Here is a 13,419-nt window from a genome sequence, read left to right as displayed (position 1 = left end):
ATAAACTACATATTCATATGTTCATTCGCGTGCAATCGCGGGCATGATAGCGATCGGCACATTGTGCGCGACGAGGAACTACGTATTGTGAATTCAAAATTGTCCCTGGCACGGCGCTATATTATATACCTGTATTATAATTAGACGCACATTTGGTGCAGTGTCAGTTAATTACGCCGTGAGATTATTACCATGATTACCATGACAGCAAATACGGAAACAACGCGAACAGCGAGATCGAGCCTGGGATAAGCTCGCCGTAATTACCTCAAAGACACAATGCGGAGAGAAATTTACAATTATTTTATAGAAGCCCATAATTGCGACCCTCGATAATAATTGGCTCGCCATCCGTGAAAATTGAGACAAGTCGAAGAGCTTGAGTCTCGCGAACTCTATTTCGGGAAAGTTAACGCGCGCGTTTCACTCTTCTTCAAATACAACAACGTCCATTAAGTTCTGTAATGCTCCAGAAGCAATGTATGCAACGCACTTTTCTCACGTGTAAATTTACAATGTATAATGATGTTGTAGATTGGAGAGAAGAAACGATCAATTAGGCATATATCAAGCGTGAACGTTAGAAGGAGGAAACGGAATAGGAAGCCTAATCGAGATCGCGCTTCCGGAGCGGACGATCGTACCGTCGAAAAATCACGGTACGTATCATAATGAATTTAAATATCGATCCCTCGATCGCTCTATCAAACCACGCCGACGTATACAGGAATCTTTCCGTGTATGGACGGAGAAATTCGAGCCTTCCATAGCCTTCCCGATGCATTGAAAGTGCAACCTAGCGACCGCTCCCTCCCGACGTACATATTGAATCGTCATAAAGCATTCGCGTGCATCAGACCGGGCTCATTGTCCTGTCATTCACTCGTCATCCCCCGCCTTTTCTGTCCGCGGCTATGTACATGTGTGCATATATGCGGCCGCGTATGCACGAGCGGCTCTCTCTTGGCTTGCCTCACAAAAAAAATAAACCACCCCTAATTCACGTTTTCCTCCCCTGGTACGGTGCGCCGCTTCTAAGCTAGGATCAAGGCGTCTCGAAGACGCCTCGCTCCCCTTCCCCATGTCGTTCTTTATACGAAACTGTTGCGTTTAAGACTCGTTGGGATTAAAGACGCGGGATTTAAGATCGAGGATCCCACCGAAGATTCGTTCCGCGGATCGCTTCCCGATGCAGCGCGATGCGTCATGTGCAACTGCTTGAATGAATATTCTGAGATTGATTATACACAAATTGCATACACAAATTGCAAAATTAGTTTTATAATAACAATTTTTTAAAAATAATAATCATAAAAAAATATCCATTTTTACAAATTAATGAAAATCAAGCTCTTTTGAAAGCTTAATGCGTAGAAAAGAAGTACTAATTAATTTTATGAAAGAATAGTACAGAGTTAAACAAAATTTACAAAATTTTCTAAAATTATATTTAGTTTTGGAATCGAATAGAATAATAAATGAATAACATTAAAAGGGAGGTAATGGGAAATTTTTTTATACTGCGCAACGATGATAAATTCGATTCCTTTCCATGCCTAAAAAATCGACATAGCACGTGCTAGCGATCGACAAACGTAAATGTGACTTTTCAAAATTCAGTTAGGGTGAATTCATCACGAACAATGGATGCGCTCCACGCAGCTGTTCCATCATTACCAGCCTCGTCACCATAACTTTGCAAACCAGGAACTACCATTTAAAAATAAGAGTAGCTTTTCCTCATAAAAAATCTATGCCACTTTTCGGAACATTTCTATAAAACTATACTGAACAATTAAGTTCATCCCCACTCAATTACTTGAAAAGTCCAGCTTTCGCTCTCCTTCCCGAGGAAGCATCCGAGCGATGTCGGTGAAATCAATTTCCAGCCAATTTACGGAGTCTTTGAGTGCAGGGTGGTGGCGCCTTAAAAGTGCGTAAATAAATAGATTCGGACGTGGGCGTAGCCCATGGATGAGGGCCGAGGGTAAGGCCCGTAGAAACGAGACAATAAGCCCGGAGGGTCGTCGTCGAGAACTCAAAGAGTGCCCATGCTGCGACACTCGTCCGATAATCTAATAAAGGGGTTGTCTCCACTTTTCGCGCCCCCTCCCGACGTGCATTTCTTTTAGCTTCTCTCTTTTCTCCTGGCATTTCCATCGTAAATGATTTGAAGGTAAATATTACCCTAAAAGATTTCGACAGCCAGCTGCAAATGGGCAATTTCTCCGTATATTTGCGCAAAACTAAAGTTCATTCTGGCAATAAGTAAAAATAAAAAACAAAACTTTTTATCAATTTCTTACGTAATGTATAACCTTTTATCTTTTTAAACGAAGAGATCTGATTAATAGTAGAATTCTAATTAATATAAAAATATTTTTGATCATAATACATTGAATACTAAAAATTAAAAATGTGATATTTAAAGAGAATTTCGAATATTTTTAAATGTTTTTTAATGATATTTTTAAAATATTTTAAGAGAGAGAGAGAGAGAGAAGATGTTTCAATTGCTAAGATAATTATGCGCATAGAATATCTCGTTTTAGAAATTTTTCTTAATTAAAACTTTTTTTTAAAAATATGGATTTACTTTGCAAATGATATATATAATTTTTGTTTCTAGGAAAAGAGATGTCTCTTTGACACCTGATTCTAATGATCATTGACATCATTTCGAACATGTTCGCACAGAACTGACCTCGTCGGTTGCAGGAGAGTTGTCAGAAAACTGTGGAACCTCCTTTCTCGCCAGACTGCCACCAACCCCCTCGAGTGCGGCCACGACGTGTAATTGAATTGGGTTCTGGCTTATTCCAAGCAAATACACGGCGCGCTTTCCTTTCCTTCCTCTTGGATACAATCTTGGATACGCGCGGAAACTTTGTGCGACAAGATTGAGAGCAAAATATATTTATTAAAAAGAAATCTGATGACGATTAAAATCACGCAGACACACGAAGAGTATCGAACATGTATTTAAACAAGATTTTAAACATCATTATATTTTATTCGTGTTTTGTAATCTAATAACAAAGAATGATAATAACACAAGTATAAATTTAAAAATGTAACGTTGAAGTATTCCGAGATATTTGTTTCATATAAATTTACCAAGGAAACATTGTCGCTCGATATTATTTTTTTTTTTTTTTTGTGAATGACAGATCGTATCAGAAATTACATCAGAATTAAAACAACTTAACGGTAACAAGGGTCGCCGCCATGCGAAACGAATTTTCACAAGATGGAAACAGACGCGACGTGTACGTGCGTACGAGATACAGCAAGAGGAAGGGAAGGCAAGAGGTCTTTCAGGAACGAGAGCTATTTGCGAGACTCAATGGAAGAGGGTCCTCGAAGAGAGGCGGTGGGCAGCCGCCCTCCCGCTATATCGACCGCCGGCTTCGCTTGGCCATTCCGCATTTTAAAGAGAAAATTTCCGTTTATTCGGACCGGCTTCTCTCCCACGGAATTATTCGGAGGAGCTCGCCTCGCGGATAGCAGCTCAGATGGAAAATAACGTGACCTTTTGCTCGTGGCAGGTCTCCCGGGAGCCCGGCGGAGCGTTCCTGTCCTTCGCTTCCTTCGCTTCTTTCATTTCCGCTGGAAATTTCGGCATGCCCTGGAAGCCGAGCGCACACAGCGGAATCGGATCGTCGGAATTCGCCGATCCTGAATTTGAGCGCGCGAAATACACATATGTCCACCATGGTATTCGACGAGATATATCCTACGTCTTTCTGATCTTTTTGTCTATAGCATGTCTCAAGAGTTTCTATAAATGTTGATTTCAAAGCAGGAAAGTAATATTTGTTACATAAAGAATGAATATTCAAAACCTAATATCAAGAGTAAAGATATAATAAATGTAAAAAAAATTCCAGATTTACACATAGGACAAGATTGCCATCATTAGAGTGGTGCATTGATTGAATTTTTTAAATATCTCAACTAAGCAAACTAGTAATGATCTTTATGAAAAGACAGTGTATATCTTACAATCTTCAAAGCAACACTACTGCAAGCGTTCACCATTTAAAGTGATAAATATCAATGAAATTAATCTCACGAAAATGTTATTTTATGTAAAATTATCAATGTAAGTACCAAATTTGTAATATTAATATGTTTTTAAGTTTTAATCCTACAATTAGTATCAATATTTTAGCATTTTATAACGAATATTGAATTTCTCGTAACACAACGTAAACGCAATTAATAAATACGTTCACGAATTTATTTTATTTTTTGCCATGATTGGACCTCCGAATGTCCATGATTGAATCGGTTCAAAGATCCTATTACTCAGAGTTACCAGGGATTTAAAGGATTTTCCCTTAAATTTAGGTTTTGTTAATTATTATCGGGATTTATTTATTAATTATTATTACAGAGATTTTTGGAAGGATAAACATACTATAAATCTTTATATTTTTCCTCCTGAAAATTTTCCTAAATTCCTTTTTAGCCCAAAAGTTCCCGTGATAATAATAAAACCTACATTTAGAGGAAAATCCCCCAATCTGGTAACTCTGTCTGTTACAAAGTTATATTTTCATTTACACGCACGATCTCACTTGCCGGCGGAAATTTACTGCCCTTATTTTTATTTTTATTTATATGCACTATTAATTGTTAGAAAAGTCTATGCACAAACAATATTATTTTATGGTCAAAAGTGTTTTAAGATGAGAAATAATTATTTTAAAAAATGACTTAAAAAAAATGTTATATTAATGTCAAATTTTTATTAAAATTTTTTTTGGTAATAAATAAATATGATTTTATTCATCAAAATGATATAAATTCAATTTTCTAGTAACTAATGACTGATACTCTTTAATTAAATCCCTAATCCAACAAAAGTAACAGTGTGGTCCAATCATGATGCAAATGATTCAATCAAGAATATAAATCATATTTAATATTTTCGTAGATTACATAGTTATTGTTAATTTTCATTATATTTCAACTTTTCCAAGAGTCTTATAAATACTTTTACAACAACCTTTTTGGTTTTTATTTTTTTTTTTTAGTTTTCATCATTTCAAGACTATTAATTTTCAAAGGAGGGGGGGGATGTGGACCAATCTCGGGAACCTTACTCTATATCTAAAGCATTATGTAATATTAATATCATTATATCGCAAACTGAAATATTATTGCGAATATCGTAGAAACGACACATAACCGAGCGAGAGACATGACGAAAGATAGGGACTAAACAAACGAGACCTCTTCATCAGACAGCGAATTTCGAAGTTGTTTACTCGCGTTAAACTTTGTACGCAACGAGAGAGAAGGAAGATTGCGAGCTGATGTGAGAGCGAGCGGGGAAGAAAAAAACGGCAGGAAGGAAAAAAGAAAGGCGATCAGAGAAAGCGACTTGCCAACAGTCCCGTACGTGATGTCCTTTCCGGTCTCGTCCTGCGTCCTTTTCTTCCTTCCATCGTTGATCCCGCCTCGTGTGTCCGCTATTTATTCTAGTTATTTTATCACACGCCCGAGAAACAGGAATACCTCGCAAACTTCCGTTCGTTTATCTTTCCGAGCCTTCGATTTGGCATTAGATTTCGATAGAGCTCAAAAAAACCTAATCTATTTTCTGCATTTATCGTATAATTCAAGAGAGAAATAACGAATATTGTACTAGGCAAGAGCTAAACTAAGAATTAGATGAAGCTTGTTTAGCAATCGGTCATAATTTCTGATTAACACTGTTCTAAACGGAATACGAGAAAGTTTGATGGTTGCCCAAGATTCGGAAATCTGCTTATCGCACGCTAATCTCGGCTCCTGTTTTGTAACGCGTCGTAATGAAATCAATGGATATTATGCAAAGTACACTCATTACCAGGAAGTGTAACGCGTGTCGGCATCCGATAGACTTTTGATTAATTAATTATGCAAATCCGTTAATTAATTGGGAGAGCTTAGCGTGAAATATTACGTTTTGTGCGTTTGCGAAACTTCCCCGACTTCCATCAGGGATTTCCCTCATAAGTTTCTATATAATAAGCGATGCCCGTTCTAATTAGCATGCGGCATAAAAGTCGCGTCGTAACGTAACAGCGTTACGCAACGATTTTGTGCACCTCGCTCGCGCAAACGACACGTGCAATCCGCGAAGGTGTTAATTATCCACAGGCGATGTCTAACCGATGTGGCTTATAAGTCTGCTTTTTGCTCGAGGAATTGCAATGTATCACACAACTCGTGAAACTTTATACCCTTTCTCTTACCGCGGAAAGACGGTTAGTTGCAATCAGTGTGGCTACATTATAAATTTGCATGCTGCTGCGCTCAGTATAACCATAAGATAATAAGATAATAATCGCCGCACAAAATGCTAAATAATAAACATCAGGACATTGTGTAACAACAATAATAAAATTGCTCCTAGAGAAATCGGTTATGGCGACTGAATAATTGCTGTTTGCAATTGCTGCAATTGCACTTTGTATTATACTCTATTTTTATATACACTATCTTTCTATACTCTATTTTGCATACTTTATTTTAATTTCGCGCTCGGCAGCACATTACATTACGTAATCAATATATTAATTTCCTAAATTGCTTCGTACATATTGTTCAAATTGGTTGCATAACTAAACGTCGTAATTCGAGAAGGAAAGCTCGAGCAAGAATTACCGGGATTGCGGTATCGATCATTGACCTGTACGAATTAATACACAATACATGATCGTCATTAAGGTGGTGATTCATCAAACTAGTTGGGCAAAAATAATATTTACCGTTCGTACTAACGTGATGTAGCGATAAACGGAGAAACACAAGATACCACCTCGATCGAACGTATCGAGAAATGATCGGCGATCACGGGAGCGTTCGTGACCACCCACGTAACGCGATTTATCCCGCCGCACAAAAGGCAGATCCTCGAACCCGTGACTCGTGTAACCATGCGAATATGAAAAACGGGAAGATAATTCTGATAAGTCCAGTTAACAATATGGTCGAACTTGTTCGCACTTTGCATCGCTTCATCGTAATCACCGCAGGCACAGGGCCGCATCTCCGGATATGCAGATACATATATGATTAAACCGCGCGATCGGTGGTTTAATCGCGTATTCAGATCGCACAAATGCCCAAGTAAACGCAAGCCGACAATTAATCAATTAGCGAACCTCAGTTTTCACTCGACCACGTAATCCTCGAGAATGACTTTGCTTCAATTCAATGACGATATCGATTTAAATGATCAATTTAAAAACAAGTTTCTACTAAACCTTTTACGCGCGTTTTATATGTATGACCGATCACGAATATATTACATAGATGATAGCGGTATTCTCACGAGGGCGCGAATTTCTTTTTTTCAGATCTCGCCGATGTTCGCGGGAAACGAATCGCGTGGAGCAAATCACCGGGAGATCGACTCGGATCATTCTTGAAAAAGGGGGAGGGGGGGGGAGGAAAAAAGGGAGAGAAGGGGCGAACGATAAAGGCTGATCGAGGACTCCCGCGAAGGTGGACGGATTATGCGATCGCGGGTGAAGACACGAAGAAGGATCCGTATGGGTGCTTCCCGTCCTGCTTTATGGCCGGCCAATCGCGGCCTCATATCTTCGACACCCGAGACCATCCATCAACCTCCGGGAGCGAACAACCTACGTTCCCGACCTCGTCTGTCCTCCTACGAGTGTCATAACCTTCGCGAGCGTCACGACCTTTACGTCGATACCTCCGCAGGGGTACCTGCGCTCGTACGTTATACGCGCTCGAAATAGCCTCGTAGCGGCGGCGGCGGCGGCGGCAACAGCGACGGCGGCGGCCTCCTTCATCGATTCTCCGCCGATCTCATGATTTGTCGGAAATACGATTTGATCTTGAGGTCGTTGCCACCTCCGGAATTGTATGGCTACTTCGGTTATTATCTTTATCGGGAGTCCGTGACGTACGCTTTCGTGACGCGTCCGAAGAAGTAGCGCGTTCGGAATAGTCATCATACTAAATAACTTTTATATTATTATGCGTGTTTTTACTAACACAGATCATCTACGATAATTGATGGAGAGCGAAAACTCTTTGCCTCGCTCCAGGAACAACCGTGCGAATGTTAAACGGAAAAGGTTTAAATGATATCGTATAGTTAAAAATCTTCTAACTGTTGTAGCGTTCCGCTTCATGGCTGAATCGCTGTTGGTTAGTATTTTGAGGCTTCGATGTATTAGATGATTATGCGAGGTCAATAATTATAAGATACCGATAATGTAGGCGCTCCATGTAATAACATATGCAATGTACGTGAGTATTTTATTGTTTTCCGGTGTTGCGCGATAAACGGCGGGGTTCGACGACTCTTCGGACTTTGCATGCCGACTCGCATACCCACCGTGTTTACTTGCCAAGGTAAGTTGATGATGCTGCTTTATTACCTGTTTATTCGTTTCCGCGAAACGAGTCAGCACCTTCTTAATTGGACTACGTCATGGTCGCGATAATGCCTTCGAATCCGCCGGTCACGCGACCTCATTTTCGTCAAATAAATCGCTCTCGCTTTTTAACAATGCACTTAAATCGCTGCCCCAACAGAAAATACGAGGCTTTTACGTAGCGTTTTACGTTTATGTTGCACGCACCATTGCAAAGCGCCGAATGCTCTCTCGGTATCGTAAAAGTCACCGCTATCTTAGATCTGCTTCCTCGCGGAACTTCCACATAATTGATCTCCGTGCTTCACTCAAATGTCGAGCTCATTAATAATAACTTTCAAGACTCTACGTTTTAACATACACGTGAAAGCATTTACGTTATATTTATATTGTTATGAATAGAACTTTATCCTTTCCACACGGATTGATACTTCGATTAATGATTCTTTTAAAAAAATAAAGAAAGAGCAAGAAAATGACTATATTTATTAAGTGTATAAGTACATAAAGACGGTGGTTTTATACAATCCGAGAGGCATACAGGCAATTTGTTGGGCTTGGCGTTGTAGCCTGAAAAATCGCATTATTGCGGGGCAATAACAACCATTACCTGAATCTGATTCTTAATGCGCTTACTTTCATGCTTAACGAGACGCACGTTAATGACCTTTTATGCGCGGCATTATCAAAGATGGCGCGTAATGAGCAATTGGCCGGACTTTACGCTCAATCATGGTCGAAAAACGTGAATGAAGACTTAAAAAATCTAGTTTTTGCAACAGCAACGTAGTCTAAATCCACTGATATAAATAACAGATCTAACTGTGACTTAAAAAATATTGATAATAAACAGATAAAAAATAAACATGAATGAAAATATTTAGTAAAAATTTTGTCTTCCGTATAAAATCAAAGGCCAGGATTGTTCTTCAACTATAAAAACGTTCCATAAATATATTCAAAATAAATTTCGCGAGATTTTACGAATTCAAATATCCTTAGAATATTATTAGGAAAGAGTATCGCAGAGTGGAGCAAAAATCTCGATGCTCCAAGTGGATGCTTGATCGCGAAAGAGATTATACTGCCGTTGTTTCTTCCCTTCTGTCTCTCCTACACTCAGGAGGACGTCTCAATAATACAGGTACCGAAGCGCGAGTAGTACTCCAAGTGGTGCCAAGAGCCCACTTGTAATATATGGCCCTTAAATCATCAGGTAAGAGTGGATGTAGTGGCTTCACCGTCTAACCACTGCGTGGTAACCGCCCCGCAAACATATCAATCAGTATAGTATACGCTTCTAAAGAATCCAGTGCAGGCGCCCTCGTTAATACAATATTTTTCATCTCGATGTTTCATAATCTCTTCCGAATATTCGCCATCATTTTTTACAATAATGTAAAACAGAAAAATTAAAACTGCGACATTTTCGTTCTCAATATACTCATTGAGTAATAAATAATATAAAGCAAGTATATTAATACTATTACAGTATCCTTGCACCAATATCTTTTAAAGACTCACGCGTAACGTTCGTGCAATAAAGAAAAATGGGGCAAGACGAGCATATCCTCTGTATCACGCGATTTGAATGCAGAAATCACAATCGAGTATTACGCGTTAGATGTGGTCTTTCAGTCGTTGAAAGTTATCCACGAGTCAGCAAAATAGGCATCAGTTGCGTTATTTATATTTCATGTCTTTTGATTTTATCTTATCTTGCCAACAAGGATACCCCATCTTACCCCCCGCCATGGAATAAGATGAAGAGAAATGTCCTCCCTTTTGTTTTTTTGTTTTTTTTTTTAAATAAGATTTAGAATTCTCTGAAAATTTTACTTAATGATAGTTATATTGAAAGATTGATACCCAAAAAAATATTTAAGAAGCAAGGATGATTCGTTAATTATGAACCTAGCTTTTATTCGTCATCAAACCTCAACTAATCCACCTTTGCCTATATCTCTAGCAATCCGGGTAAAGGAAAAAATATATCAAAAAACGAGAAACAAGCTGATTGAAAGAAGATTCCGGTCGTGGAAGATTCCGCGCGAAAAATTCAGCATGTTAGAAATGCCGGCGTTTCGCTCGGCAGAGACACGAAGAAGCTGCCTTACGCGGCATCAGCTTCAATTCGAATCCTATGCCTCGAATCCTTGTTAGGCACTCGCGAAGTGGCGAAAAGTGCATGACGCAGTTCGAGAGCAAGCGACAAAGAAACGGCCGGCGAGCGAAGCGAGACGCACGCAACGCTGCGTCGGCGGTTCTGCAGCGTTTGCAACGTGGATTACGATGCCACGGCACACTATGCGCCGGTATCGCGTGCGTCCGGTTAATTCCTCGCGATTCACGCGCGGCGGGTAACAGCGGGAGGAAGATGTAAAAATCGCTCACGATGTTCTCTAATATTTCTTTTTTTTTCCTTCGCGTACGAAGAAATGTTAAACGATGTCGATGATACTGCCGAACGCAATTACAAGGCGTCAGGAAATGTCGAGCGATTTCCTTCGCGGAACATAACTGCGTGAATTGAGAATAATTTGCAGAAAGCCGTTGGAATATATTTTCGAACACTGTTCTCGCTCGCTGCGATCACGGGTAACAGCGGTAAATAGTTAACAGTTAGTGGTATAATCTAATTTATAAAGTCGGGTACGCAGCACGGTACATACAAGCAGCAGCCGCTCCTCGAATGAGGTACATGGAAATGTGCAAACGTACAGTCAGCGCTCCTGGATAATTTCCACGGTTCAATTACCAACGAAATCGAAATTGCCAGCGAGAGCGCGCGTGTATCTTACGCCGTATGGCGCAGTAATAATTTCATATCCGCGGCCGAAAGCCGTTGCCGTTCCTGCAGATTATCACGGTAATCAGGCGGTACTGACAGGCGCTTGAGTAGTAGTAGCATTGGCCGCATGGCAAGGAGATGAAGTCGTATCGCGAAGAGTGGTAACAATGAGCGCAATGATAATGCGTCCCGCGCCGTCGTGAATGGATGAAGAAGACGAGATAGAGAGAGGAGATGGAAGGGAGAGGGGAGGGATGAAGATGCGCCGAGGATACGCCGAGGATGCCCCGGGAGATCATTAGTCCACCTGGCCACGGCCCCGGGTAACACTTAACTGCTTGACAAGCGTTGCGAGCCGTTATCGGTTTGCCTCTAATTATGCACACGTGACCACACGTAATAAGTACCTATTCACCCTTCGTTCCTGCTCGACTTCCTTCGCGCCTCATTTTCGAGACGCGCGTTTAGCGAAATTAGTTCAGACGCTCGGAAGAATAGAATATCCAAATAGAAATAGGGGTAGACTTCCGAAAACGGTCAAACGCTCCGATTTCGATATAACGTTGGAAAAAGCTTTATTTTGAGATAAAATAAAAGCCCTTAAAGGGATTTGTGACGACTCCTATGATAAGACTATTTTTGAACATGAAATGATAAAAATGTGTAAACGTTTCCTTTTGCACAGTCAGCCTCAAATGACTTCAAATTGACTTTAATGTTGACCTTGACCTTTGAACAAACGGGGCTTTTATTTTAGCCCTAAATAAAACTTTTCACAAAGTTTCATCGGAAATCGGAGATTAACCGTTTTTGAAAGTTCATCCAGAAATAGAAATATATCATGGAATGGAAAGTTTTAAATATTTCCTAAATAGAACATCGCATAATATATGGCTACAGTTGTACATTTAGCTTAAACTAGACGTTGCACGGAGAAACGCGTACATCATGATGACCCACAAATGTTTTGGGGACTACGATTAAAACATCTGCCATTGTCATCCTTTGAGAATTGTATCGCAATCCGGAATGCCGATCGATCTTTAGCTACGGAGGGAATGCGCGGCACTGCGTTTGATTTATACCGAGCGTGATCTCCGTATGCACGCGTGCGTGTACGTGGAGAGGCAAAAGAAAAAACCCCGCTAGGAAAGGAGATATGAGAAGACAGAAGTATGGCAGCGCAAATCTTAAATATGTCAAGGTAGAACGCGAGGGATCCCGACGAGTCGTAGTAAGAAACGTGACAAAAAACACGTGATGGAGAGACGGTTTCTGAAGCGTCGCGAGTTTTCAATCTCAAAAATGACGTAGCTAATAATAATGTCAAAATTTCAATAATACGAGAAGTTTTTGTAATACTTCGATGTTTTAGAATGAAAGCTGTAATAAAAATTTTGATTTAAGTAGACTTTACCAACCTTTGCAACCTGGAAAAATAATATACGTTACAGTTACAACATTAATATGTCATTTCGACATTTTTACGTAAACTATTCCTTTATAGTGATATATAAATTTTCACGCATATATAATTGAGTGTGATAATAACGCGCAGGAGAAAAGAAGCAATGTGTGATCGACTTTGCGTGGGCGGAGAGATAAGAAGCGCGGAGGAAGGACGAAGGCAGCCTCGCGAAACTGGATCCATGTAGCGTGTGGCGTGCACCGGGACGCCTCGGAATCGGCTTAATCGTGATTAATATCACGAGCTCATACCGCATGTCGGTAATTATCTACACGTGTTTTACCGAGTCGAACCGATCGTGCGCCCGGCCTCCACGTGTGGGAACACGATTCGGATTCATCCTCACCCGCTACCATCCTCGTCACTCCGTTCTCTTTCCATCCTTGTCCAGATCGCTAATCGCCTCATCACGCCGCTCGCCGTCTCGAATTTACGTTTTCGTTTTCTAATACCAACCAGCCGAAATATATACATTCGCAATAACGAGAAAACGTTCCAATTCTTCTTATGCATTTAGTAAAGAGGGCAGTACTGTTTCTTTCAAGTGTTATGAAGGCGCTAGAAATCAGCATAGGCTTAATCGTGACCCGCCACAATGGGAATGGGTCCATTGTAGTCACAAATGTACAAACATGTATACACATTCTAATATACATATGTATCTTATTCAGAATTGCAAAGTACACTTTGCACGTACAATCTGTGTTAAGACCTCAGAGATACTATTACGGTCTTACACCAGATATTTCGAC

The 13,419-nt window shown here is 40.2% G+C and overlaps 1 protein-coding gene across 1 annotated transcript in view; it reads right to left on the bottom strand.

Moving 5' to 3' along the window:
• The window catches only part of LOC105202347 (POU domain protein 2), a 136,207-nt gene that overhangs the window by 84,337 nt on the left and 38,451 nt on the right, over positions 1 to 13,419 (bottom strand).

This window comes from Solenopsis invicta, chromosome 5 (genome assembly GCF_016802725.1).
Source record: "Solenopsis invicta isolate M01_SB chromosome 5, UNIL_Sinv_3.0, whole genome shotgun sequence".
Taxonomy (NCBI): domain Eukaryota; kingdom Metazoa; phylum Arthropoda; class Insecta; order Hymenoptera; family Formicidae; genus Solenopsis; species Solenopsis invicta.
The sequence above is the reverse complement of the archived record's forward strand: the minus strand, read 5'-3'. Positions and strand labels throughout refer to the sequence as shown.